A 12,089-nucleotide genomic window follows, 5' to 3' on the forward strand; every position below is an offset into this window, starting at 1 on the left:
AATCAAACAAACAGAAGGACGTAAGAACTCCCATGACCTCCAGGTAGCCAGTGGAGGCTCCACATCAATATGCAACATGTGGTATATAATCATAATCATTGTGGTGGTTATTCTTAACTGTCAACTTGACTGGATTTATAATCACCATGGAAACCCAATTCTGGGTGTTTCCAGACAGATTTAGCGGAAGAGGGAAGACTTCCCAAATGAGGGCAGCACCATTCTCTGGGCTGGGGTCCCAGATGGCATAAAAGGAAAAATCAAGCAGAGAATCAGCAACGGTCCCACTCCCCTTCCTGTGGATGCAGTGTGACAGACACGGTCCCTTCCCACTCTCACGCCTTCCCTGCCATGGTGGACTCGATCCCTCAACCTGGAAGCCCAAATAAACACTCTCTCTTTTTATAACTCACTCTCGCGTTGTTGTTCTGCAGTGAGGAAAGAAAGTGATACAATCGTGTGTTTTTCTGAGGTCTCTTGAGTTTCCACCAGAGTCTCAGAAGAATATGTGACTTACCGAAAGTTAACTGTCAGTCAATGAGCAGCTTAGAGGGTGACAGGCTGTGCATGAACTGTTATTTGGGGAGATACCTAACTGGGAGTTGAGCCATGGTGCTACCTGGAGGAAAAATGTTATAAGCAGTGAGAAGATAAGGTGAATGCTCCATGCAGTGAGCTTGGCCTCTTGTAAAAGCAATATGGAAGCTTTTGTCATGCGGCAGAGAAGGGATGGGAGAGCCACAGGAAATGAGTAGGGGAAGTAGTTAGGAAGGAGATCTGTCAGTCACTCTAATAATTTAGAGTTTTATTCTGATTATGATAGAAAAATGTTATTGACTAAGCAAGATGGCTGGGTGCCAGCATAAGTATTCAAAGCCCATGGGGACAACAGGCTCTCTCTGACAAATGGTATTTCCCAATAGAAAAAGAAAAGCCTAGAAACTCAAGACACAGTTAAGTATCCCATGAACAGTGAATAAATACTCTTAGCTCACTAGTCAGTAGATGTATTTGAAAATGATTAATAAGGAATGGACTGTTATTATTCAAGCTATCACAAGGGATATTGATTTAGTTCTTTCTGGAGAAGTTGAATAAATTTATTATACTTTTCAGAGACCTAGCCCTTAGGGAGTTATTTTAGCACAATGCCAATATACTTCTGTCTTCTCTAAGCTGACCTTTGAGGTATGCAGGAGTATGCATGCTAAATTTCTCTCTCTCTCTCTCTCTCTCTCTCTCTCTCTCTCTCTCTCTCTCTCTCTCCTTGACACCCTCACACCCCTGTCTTTGTTGCTGCAAATGAAATCAAGTAATAAACATTCTTTCTTAGTGTTCGTAACAATAAAATATAAGGCATCAAAAATCAAAATACATGAGATCTTTGATAAGGAGAGGATGATGGGAAAGTTCCAGCCTTTAGCTCATGCCGTGTGTGTGTGTGTGTGTGTGTGTGTGTGTGTGTGTGTGTGTGTATGTGTGTGTGTGTGTGTGTGTGTGTGTGTGTGTGTGTGTATGTGTCTTTCAGAGAACCTGAACCCAAGGTCTCACATACACTAGGAAACCTCCTCTACTGAGCTCTACCCCCATGCTCAAGTTACTGAGCCCTATGCTCAAGTTATTATTATTATTTTTTGTCTGCAGGAAATAAAAGGGTTTATTTCTTTTTAATTATTTAATAAGCAGGTACTTACTAAAGGCTAGTATATGCAGTATACACTTCCAAGAGGTGTAGGAAACCTGTAAATTTTGGACTTTATTTATTTTATTTTTATTCATTCATTTCAATTCTCATCCATCGAATATACACCATGAATGATGTGCTATGCTAAGAGACAAAAAGAAAAGAGACGAAAAAAGTTTAACTTCAACTACAAGTAATTTATAGTCTAGTAAGAATTAAATAGAGTAATAGCAGATTTTTCTAATTCTAAATAAAAAGATCAGAATATTTCTTTTTTTTTTCTTTTTGAAAGACAGGGTCTCATGTCTCCTAGGCTGGAATGTAGCTTAGGATGACCTTGAACTCTTAATCCACCAGTCTCCACCCTTTGAATGCTGGGATTACAGACAAGCAGTACCACGTCTGGTTTTGTGTGGTGCTGGGGACTGAACCCAGGGCCTCCTGCATGTCATGAGGATCCAGCTCATGATCAGTGCCTTTCCTCACGTGATAACAATCTGGCCACTTTCAATCTCTAGTCTATGTTGGGATTTACTCTTGTCTACTGCCTTTGGCTTTGCTCATAGTCGGTAAGACTGTGGAATAGATGGATGCACTGGATAACAAACGGACAGATGAATACTTCTCAAAGTTAGTCTAGATGACTGTCTTTGGTGTCTCCTTGGGAAGTGCTGCCAAGCTCACTCCAGTGGCCTGCCATCTATAACCTCTGTGGCTATTTGGATGTGCCCATGTACTGGCTACTTCATGAAAATCCCTATTCTCTGTTAAGAGAGAAAGTATATGTGTGATAGAAGTAATGGTTAGCTCTTACACGGAAGGTCAACTTACTCTCTGAGAGTCTACATTTCTATCTTCTGAAAAAAAAAACAAACCAGCAATAGATTGCCAGGAGAAAAGCTATGACAAATTTATCTGCTGATAGTTTTATATGATACAGGGGCCTTCAGACTGAAAACCTAAAGACCCAGGGTGAGTAGCCATGCAGAGACATGATTGGATAAAAGAATATAAGTGAAAGGAAACAACTGTGAGGGAAAACCCAGAGTGGCCCCTCTATTTAGTCTTCTTTGCCTTTCAAGATACAGTATTTATTCCTGCATAATTTTTTTTTCTAGAATGGAGGTCTTATGAACCACTGTTGATCAAGGATGGTCTTTATGGCCAGCTCGTACACAAAGGGACAGAAGAAGAAAGTAACAGTTTTAGGTTTTATATATGGCTTTGGGGAAGAAAGCTCCTGGTTTCTATGTTCCCCTTTGAAGAGTAATTCTAGTCTCTGGCTTGCCACAGGAAAGCTGAAGGGCTGAGAGACAGGAGAGCTAGAGGAGGTCAGGGAGAAACTTCATTTCTAGGCTGGGGCTTGTGTATCATTTTCTGAGCCCTGTTATTTTCACTTCAGTGTTTGGATACTGGGCAGTTAGTTCAATCTTGCTTCTACAATTTGGAAGCATCCATTCTGTATGGGGAAGCCCAATGTGGACAAACATCTCATCCTGTTAACAAGTTGTTATACTATGATGACAGCGGAAAAGTAATCATCTCTCCAACCTCAGGCAGTTTCAAACTATAAAATGTCTACACTGTTGATCTAATTTGTTTATGAATTTCATCATTGGTTACCTGTTATTGTTTCTTAAGCACCTCCAAAACTAAGGCGGATTAAACAATAAACACTTTCATTCCTCTCGAAATCAGTTTTGTAAAATGGGCAAGGCTCTGTTGAACAGTTCTGCTGGTCTGGCTGGGGTCACTGGTATGATTGTACTTAGCTGGTGGTAACTCTGGAGGACACAGAGGCAGCTGTCCTCCCTCTTCCTGTGGGCTTGGAATTCTCTCTCTCCCTGTATCCTGTGCTCTTCCCTCTAGGCTGGAAGGACTTCAGTTCATGTGATCTTTCAGGGCTCTCAGAAATCTCAGGGATTTTCAGGAATTTAGCTCCAGAACTGAAACTCTCTTCCATCACATTCTATTGAAGGTGGAGGAATCCTACAGGGATGTATGGAGGTGAGGTTCCTCCTGGCTTCTGATATCATCACTAACAATAATATAACACTACCTTGCTTAATTTGTAAACAATCAGGTTGACAGAGAACTTGTGAAGGCAGGATAAGCTCCTCAGCAACAAGATGTGCCCTGATCCTCAGGACCAGGACCAACAGGCTTTGCATTTCATGGCCCTAACAGTACTTCCTTCCTGGAAGTTACCTCATCTTGACTCTTGGTCTTTCCTGGAACAGATTTCCCCTACTTAATCAGTGAGGTGGTTCCTCTCTAAAGTGGCTCTGGGGTTACCTCCTCACACCAGATACCCTCAGATTCTCTTAAGCCCTTGCTCCTGAGCTTTTAGAATGCACCCCACATTTGCCTCCCCCCTCCAGAAGTTACCATATTGTATTAAAGTGTCTGGGAGTTGCTTTCATGGGTTTGCTTTTCTAGCTAGATTCTTTACAACCTGAAGGCAAGAGCCAAATCTGAGTTTTGTGATCTTGTCATTTTACAAATGAGTAAAAATATGTTAAGATGGAACTAAAATAGTAGAAAGGTGTCTTCTATACTCTGGTATCACCATAGGATCTAGAATAATGCAAGGAACATATTAGTAGTTCAATAAATATTCAATGGTTGGTTGAATATAGAAATCTATTTCTCTTAGTCACTGCATACAAGTAGAAACCTTGATTTTAGTGACCCGGTAAAATCTTCAGCAAGCTTCATAAAGATTTCAATTCCTAGCTGGGAAAGAAATGACATGCCTTAGGCATAACTTTTCAAGTAATATCAATGTTTAATAGCATAAACCTTTCGGGCAGGGGCATATAGCTAAAAATAAATCTGTATCCTTTTGAAAGTGCTGGCTGAAATTCTGTAGGCACGTATTCATGGTACCAACACAGAATGGTTCTCTTGCTTGTACAAAACAAAATGAAACCTATAGGAAACAAAATTGTTTTTCTAAGTATGACAAATCCAGGCCGCCATGGAAACAAGAGACAACATAAATCAATAGGTCTCCAAGGCAAATAGCAAGAGTGATTTTGAGGTGAGCGAAATCCACTATCCACTGTAAAAACATGCTTCCTTCTTATAGATCAAGTTTTCTGTTTTACCCTTGATGGAAAATGATTCATGCACCATAGTGTCTGTCACTTGGAACCCCCAAACAAATGCAACAGCAACAGGGTACCATTCAAACACGTATGCATTTTCTGGAGTCTTTTAGATGCTTTATGGGGAGCTGTGGGTCTGCCTTTAACAATGTTCTCCCTAAAACTTGAAATCAATGCTGCAAGGTGATCTTCCCAGTGGTTCAATGGGCTGTGCCAAGGCAACAGAACATCACAGATGTCTCCTGCAGCTTCCATTTTGTTCCTGATTTAGGAAGCTCTTCTAAGACGTTTATTAACATCTTGTAGGCGGTAGAAGAGTAGGTTCATATATATGGATTTGTAATGCTGTACACACGTGACCCCAGAGAAGCTATCAGGCCACCACACATGTTTAAGTTTCCTCACCCCTAAAACAACACTGGAGCGGACAACAAACACTCTTCCCAGATATCTGCTGTCTTCTCCTCAAAGTCGATATGATCCCATCTAGCATATAGCATATATAGTGTCCAATGGGAGCTGAGGGGTGTCTTCAGAACATTATGGTTTAGATTTGGGCTTGCTATCTTTGGCTGGAGGATGCCTAGTCCCTCAGTCCTGGCTCCTGCAGTAATAATTTATGGAAAAGTGGAACGGGAGCCAAAAGGACATAGCCTAATCTTCTAAATTATTTGTCTTTCAGTCTCCTCATCCATTATTTAAAGGAGTTGAGTTTCATGGATGGTCCTTCCCACTAGATATAATACTAATAGCCCATGTGAGTCTTAGAGAACTATTTCCCCTCATTTTATAAGATGAGTAATTAAAAAGATACACTCTCTCTCTGTCTCTGTCTCTTTGTTCCTCTGTCCTTCTCTTTCACACGCGCGTGGGGAGGGGGAGGGAGAGGAGCAAAGAAGCTCCAAATCCTTCATTCTGTTGGGGAATGTATCCGACAACAGCAACAAAATAAAACTATAATTATTAGTATTATTTAACATTGACTACCTGTGGTATAGTTCATTAAAGTAAGCATACTAGGCAAACGTTTTCTTGGAATCCTGTGAAGTAGGTATTTGCTGTCTTCATTTTGAAGGTTAAGGCCAGAGAAAGGACCTTTCTGGGTTCACGTTTCTAGTAGGAGTATGAGTGACAAAGCTGTGTCCTGGCCATTCTGAATAAAAGGTCTATGTCTATGGCCATAATGCCCTAGATGCACCTGATCTCGGGTGATATAAAGTCGATATTACTTCCTGTGAATAATCAGTTTAAAATTCTATGTCTTCCATATTCTCCTTCCACCTTGAGCATCATCAGGAAGTGAAGTCTTGTTCCCTGAGCTCCTAAATGGTCATGGGTATGCCTATGGAAATGGGTGTCATGACTTCTGTCAGTATTTGTATTATGTGGAGCACCATCCTAAATCTTAATCCTAATCTTAATCCTAAATCTTCCTGAGGACAATTCATTTTTAGATTCCTTCTGCCTTTATAGATTCTTTACAGTCAGTGAGTACCCAGGAACATTTGACTGAAATAAGGCCCCTTGTGTATCAAGACGGTAGCCCACCTGAAGGAAGGGATATTAACTTACTTAGCTTTCTCATCTTTGAATTCTTTAGCTATGTGAAGCGTTAGTACAAAGTGGAATGGATGACATCCATTGGAGGGCAAGCCATACTAATTTTTGTTGACTGGCCCATTGAAGTGGTAATGAGGCAGAATTTCTGCCTTGGGCCAGAACAGACCTGGAGCTCTCCTGTCTTGTTATGCATCCTCTCCCTGGGGGATTAGCAACCCAGGCAGACAGTTTCTTTCCTACCAGGCAAACCCCAAACCCCTTGGAGAAGTGACAAGGAATATTCACCCCAGTGCACATCTTTCCCACAAGGCCCTAGGCAGAGTGCTTGCTCTCTCTGTGGCTCCCGGGCAATCCAGTCTGCCATAAAGTACAATTCAGAGAACTGTGCTACAGGGGAAAACAAGCAAACAGAAGAAGAAAAAAAAGCCCACTCTGCATATTGATTTTGTCTAATGTGGCATTTGCACACATGAGCAACCACAGTTCTTACAGACTGCTGCCAGACTAATTCATCCCCAATACTGCCTGATCACGACACTCTCCTGCCCCTAAACCCATTCCGGCTTTATCTCCCGAGACAGCTAGGCTTCAAATGAAAGGTTCACCACTTTCTGGGAAATTTACATTTCTACATTTCTTTTCTATTTTCTCAGAATAGGCAGTTTTCAACCAACAATTACATGTACTTGTTCAGTATATTCCCATTCCTTGGAAAGCATTGAATTTTCTTCACTTATAAGTAAAAATTCTCTATGCTTCAAGTTCCAATAGCTGATTTGCTCCCCACAACAAACTTACTCTGACCTTGTCTGCTGGCAGAATACCACCCTCTTTGGAGCTTGAACACTGGCTTTTTCATAGTATAAACACATTTCTTTCTGGTGTGGTTTATGTCTACCTAATCCATAGGACCTAGCATATAACATTCAATAAATGTTTATTGAATGAATAGTAATGTTTATTTAATGAAGCCTTTCTATTGATAGTGTCTTTGGAAACCAGAAATAAAAGGTACATTAGTTCATTATTTTTGAAGGTCAGAGACAATCTGAAGTCTCTGTGACGCCTGAAAGGCCCACAGCTTCATGTGTGCACCCTGAGAATTTCCTGCTGTAGACATGTAACATTGCAGACTATTAGTGTTCTTGGCTTGCTGAAAGGCTGATGCTGCCGAGTCATCTCACATTCAGAAACCCAGTTCCTGGCAATAAAACCAGGGATGTTTCTTGTCCTGGTTTGTGTACTATTGCTGTGATAAAACATGGGACAAATCCTACTTGGGGAGGTCAGGATTATTTCTCTTGTCAGTTTTTGGTCTACTGTAAGAAAGGAACTCAGGATAGGAACTGAAATCAGGAACTGAGGGCAGGAACTGAAGCAGTTAGCATAGAAGATCACAGCTTACTGGCTTGTTTCCTATGGCTTGTCCAGTCTCTTTTCTTATACAACTCAGGATCATGCAGAGGTGGTGGGTGGGTGGGGGTGGGACCACCTCCAGTGAGCTGGCTCCTCCCACATCAGTCCTTAAGAAAATACCCACAGTCTCATCTACAGGCCAATTTGATGGTAGTATTTTCTCAACTGAAATTCCTTCTCAGATGAGTCTAGCTTATGGCATGTTGACAAAGTAAAACACAAACCCAAGCAGGATACCCTTCATAGTTAGAGAAAACAGAACAGGTTCAGAAGTTCCAGGCCCTTGCCCACAGTTACATTTAGAAGGATCAACAGGCAGGACTCACATCTGGGTTTACATGGCTTGAAATCTGAGTGTTTGGACTTTGGTTTTGGTTTTTCCCTAACACTTCACATTTCTCCTTGAACTGTAGCTTTGGTAGAAGTTTCTATATATTTTGTCATTATCCCAAATCTTCACAAAAGGCCAGTTATACCTGCCTGTGACCTGCTTAGTCTAATACAATCTCTGAGGAGGCCGCAGCTTCTTTTCAGTAAGGCCAACGTCTCCTTACACAGGGCAGAGCCCCCAGAGCTGGAAGCGTGGCAGTCGGCCATTTTTGCAGCTCACTTGTACTACTCTCTTGGCCCAGCCTTCCGGGATACACTTCTTCACCCCTTCCCACTGTCTCAGAGGTTTGTCAGCCACACATTTGGCCACCCGTACAAAAGAGCAGCATCCAGGAAGAGCAGAGACCTTACTCAAAACTGCACAGAGCCTTATCTCTTGCAGATTACCTTTAAGTACTACGAAGAGAGACTTTTCTGGGCTTTGAGGAGACCCATGATGCATGTGATGGGCATGAGAGGGCTCTTTGAATTAAGAAAGCAGACTGCTGCCAATATCAAACACTCTGAGCACAGATGATACCAAACAGCATTTCATTGATTCTGAGACACACTCCACCTACGTTTTTAACATCTCTGTAATTGGAATGTGGCTTACAACTGATGGTTGTGCAATAATTATAGCAAAACAGCAGTCCTCATAGCTACTACAGACTGTGTGCTCAATCCCAATTGTCAACTTGATGAGATGTTGAGTCATCCAGGAGATGTTCCAGAGGGGAATTGACTTGACGAGGTTCACAGAGGTAGGAAGACCTGCCCACTGTAAGTGGCACCATTCCCTGGGCTGGGATCCTGTACTATATAATGGAAAAAGATGAGCTGAGCACAATCATTTATCACTCTCTGAATGCAAATGCAATGTGACCAGCTGCTCCAAACTCCTGTGGATTTGATGTCCCCATTGTGATCAACTACACCCTTGAACTGTGAGCCAGAATCAAACCTTTCTCACTTAAGTGGCTTTCCTCAGTGTATGTTTTCACAGCACCCAGAAAAGAAAGCAAGATACAGCCTTTACTCATGTAAGTGTCAAATCTGCCAGCAGCAAAATATGTAAACTCGGCAGAAATGGGAGAAGGCTGGTTGTGCGTACCTGCAAAGGCACCCTGAAAGTTCCAGGATTTATTATTTTTTTAAGGTGTTCAGGAAATGTTTCATTACCGACCTGAGTTCTACAACAGAGTCAGAGCAGGATGTTCAGAAAACTCAGACAAAACAATATTCCAGGAAGTTCGGTGGGGTTCACAGTTTTAGACAAGACTAGGTTTTCTTAAGTACTTGAGAAATCCAGTCTCTGACAGCCCCTGTCAATCTTCTTCAAGGGAGCATGGTTTGGCACAACGTTCTGTGTTGTGGAATTTTATAACTGGACTATTATAATAGAAAGCTGGGGTTCAAATGGCTGTTTAAAGTATGTCTCCTAGCTTCCTTTGCAGCTTGATGTGATCACGTGACTAAGTTTTAGCCAACGGTATTGTGAGTAGAGTGAAATGCAACTCTGAGCATCATGAATTGGGTCTTAAATAATCCCCTAAAGTGTATACGGTAAAGGCTTGTCCCCAGCTGATGGCGCTCCTGGAAGGTGGTGGAAACTTAGGAGGTGGTGGGGTGGAGGCTAGTTGGAGGAAGTATATCATTAGTAGTGCGTGCCTGTGAAGGATGTTTGGGGACCTTGGCTCCTCTCCTTCTCTCTCCTTCCTGACTACCATGAGATGAGAAACTTTGTCCTGACCACAGTCCCCAAGCAGTGGAGCAGCCTGACAAGGATGGAAACCTCTTACCCTGCAAGCTGAAGGAAGTCTGGTCTCTTTCAATTGATATCACAGGTAAATTCTGTCACAGCAGTGGAGAACTGGCTCAAACACCAACCATGTCAAGATGTCTATTATCGGGAATATTGATGGGGTGGGGAAACTGCACACATTTTCTTGCATCAAAGATGGAAGCCATGTTTTAAAGGAAGCAGGACGACAGGTAGAAACCACAAGGCCATGATAACCTTCAAGTCACCATGCCAGCCGGTTTAGGATTGGCTCAGACTCTCAAAAGTTAACTCCTTTAGTCATCTCTTTAGGTCCTTCTGCAGCCAAAACGACGTCTACTTCCTTGCTTTAGTCTATCTCATTCTCTCCTGCCCTACACAACATGACTCAGCGGCAGACACACATGTGCCAACCTCCCAAGAACGCTTTCTGGATCAATGTGTCTTTTTGCAATCCACTTTCCTTAGGGTTACCAGTCTTTTCTCTTTGGCGAAGGGAGCCTTGCTTTCAAACTGCACTTCTATACTTCAAAGACATTTTTTTTTTCCTCCTCAAAATCCCATTTTTGTTAATTTCAAACTTCCTATTATGATCTTCAGCTTCCTCAGGTTAGACCCAGTACTAACCTTATCTTCTGTGGGCCTCTGTTTTTCTCTGCCTAGGTGACTCTTCTTATTCATCACATGTCATTAGAAAAGTCACATGGTGGCTTTTCTTATGGCCCTGAAAATAGGGGCTTTTCTCTGAGCTCATTTGCTGGGGATGACCAGTGCAAACTAATTCTCATAAACTGTAGAATCTTTATTATGCAGGTTTTCCCTTCTTACACATTATCTCCAATCCTTAAAACAACTCTAAAAAAAGAGGGGTCTTATTATTTTTATACTGAAGCTCAGAATGGATAAAATGTCTTTTCCAGGAGGATTTAGCCAGTTAAGTACTGAGATCTTCAAATAGGAGCTAGTCTGCATTAGGCATGGCAGAGGATGCCTGTAATCCTAACACTCAGGAGGCCAAGACATGAGGATCTAGAATGCAAGGCCACCCTGGGCTATATAGTAGGACCCCACCTATAAAGCAAGGGCAGATGATACAGCTCTGTGGTAGAGGACTTGGTTAGCAGCACAAGGCCCTGGGTTCAATCCATAGAGCCACAAAGCAAACTGAACCCCAAGCTCCAGTCTACAGTCTTCCTATTACATATACTGTTTTTCAAGCCAAAAATTAAGACAGAGATCAGGGTTCCTGGTAAACAAGAACAAGGACTTAATCAGTATGGCTCAGTACAAGAATGGTGGTACCAGGGAAGGAAAGAAAAACCCTAGCTTCCTGGCCTGAAGGCCAAATTAACACCAGGATGATGAGACCCTTTTAGACTTGCTCAGGAAAAAAAATTCCCTCACCTTACCTAAGCCCTACTGAAGATTCTTCTATTTTTCTGACCTTGATAGATATTTCTCCCTAAGCCCTCTGAATTATTATGGAATAAAATGGCTTATTTTAATTTCCCTAGATGTCTTTATTGAATTCTTTCACAGTGTTTTATGGAAAATATCTGATTACTGATTCATAGAATAGAACATTATGAAATTTTATGCTAAGAGGCTGCCACAGTATTGCTCAGGCCCGGGAGCTTGGATACTCCCTGATTCTGACCTGGTCCCTGCAGGCTCACAGGAGGCACACTAAGCATCCGTGTCTTGCAGTTTATCCCATTACTGCACTTTCTGAGTAAATCATAAAGAGAGAGTGAGGGCGTTGGATTCCCAGCAAAAGCTTGGACAATGATCAAGCAAAGCTCTTTAACACTGAAGTCCAGAGCTTGGGTTGTGGAATGGGATTAAGTTCAAATTCAGCTGCTTCTTTCTAATGAACATGGGCAACTTTCTTAATCTTTCTGCCCCTCTGTTTCATGGTCTATAAAGTGGGGACAAGTCATAAATTGTTCCAGAATATTTGTGAGGATTACATGAGTTAACAGAAATGCTTTGAAGGATGTTTGGGCTCAAATGAAGGATGACCTTAAAAGTTAACTATATGTCTTATATAAAGAGGGGCTAAGAGCAAAATACTGTAGACTGTGAAAGATCCTGTGTGTGCCTGTGCCTCCTAATGCTCATCAATGATAATCAGTGAGGTCATGGTGCTTGGCACAATTCTTCTCAC

This window comes from Peromyscus eremicus, chromosome 18 (assembly GCF_949786415.1).
Source record: "Peromyscus eremicus chromosome 18, PerEre_H2_v1, whole genome shotgun sequence".
Lineage (NCBI taxonomy): Eukaryota > Metazoa > Chordata > Mammalia > Rodentia > Cricetidae > Peromyscus > Peromyscus eremicus.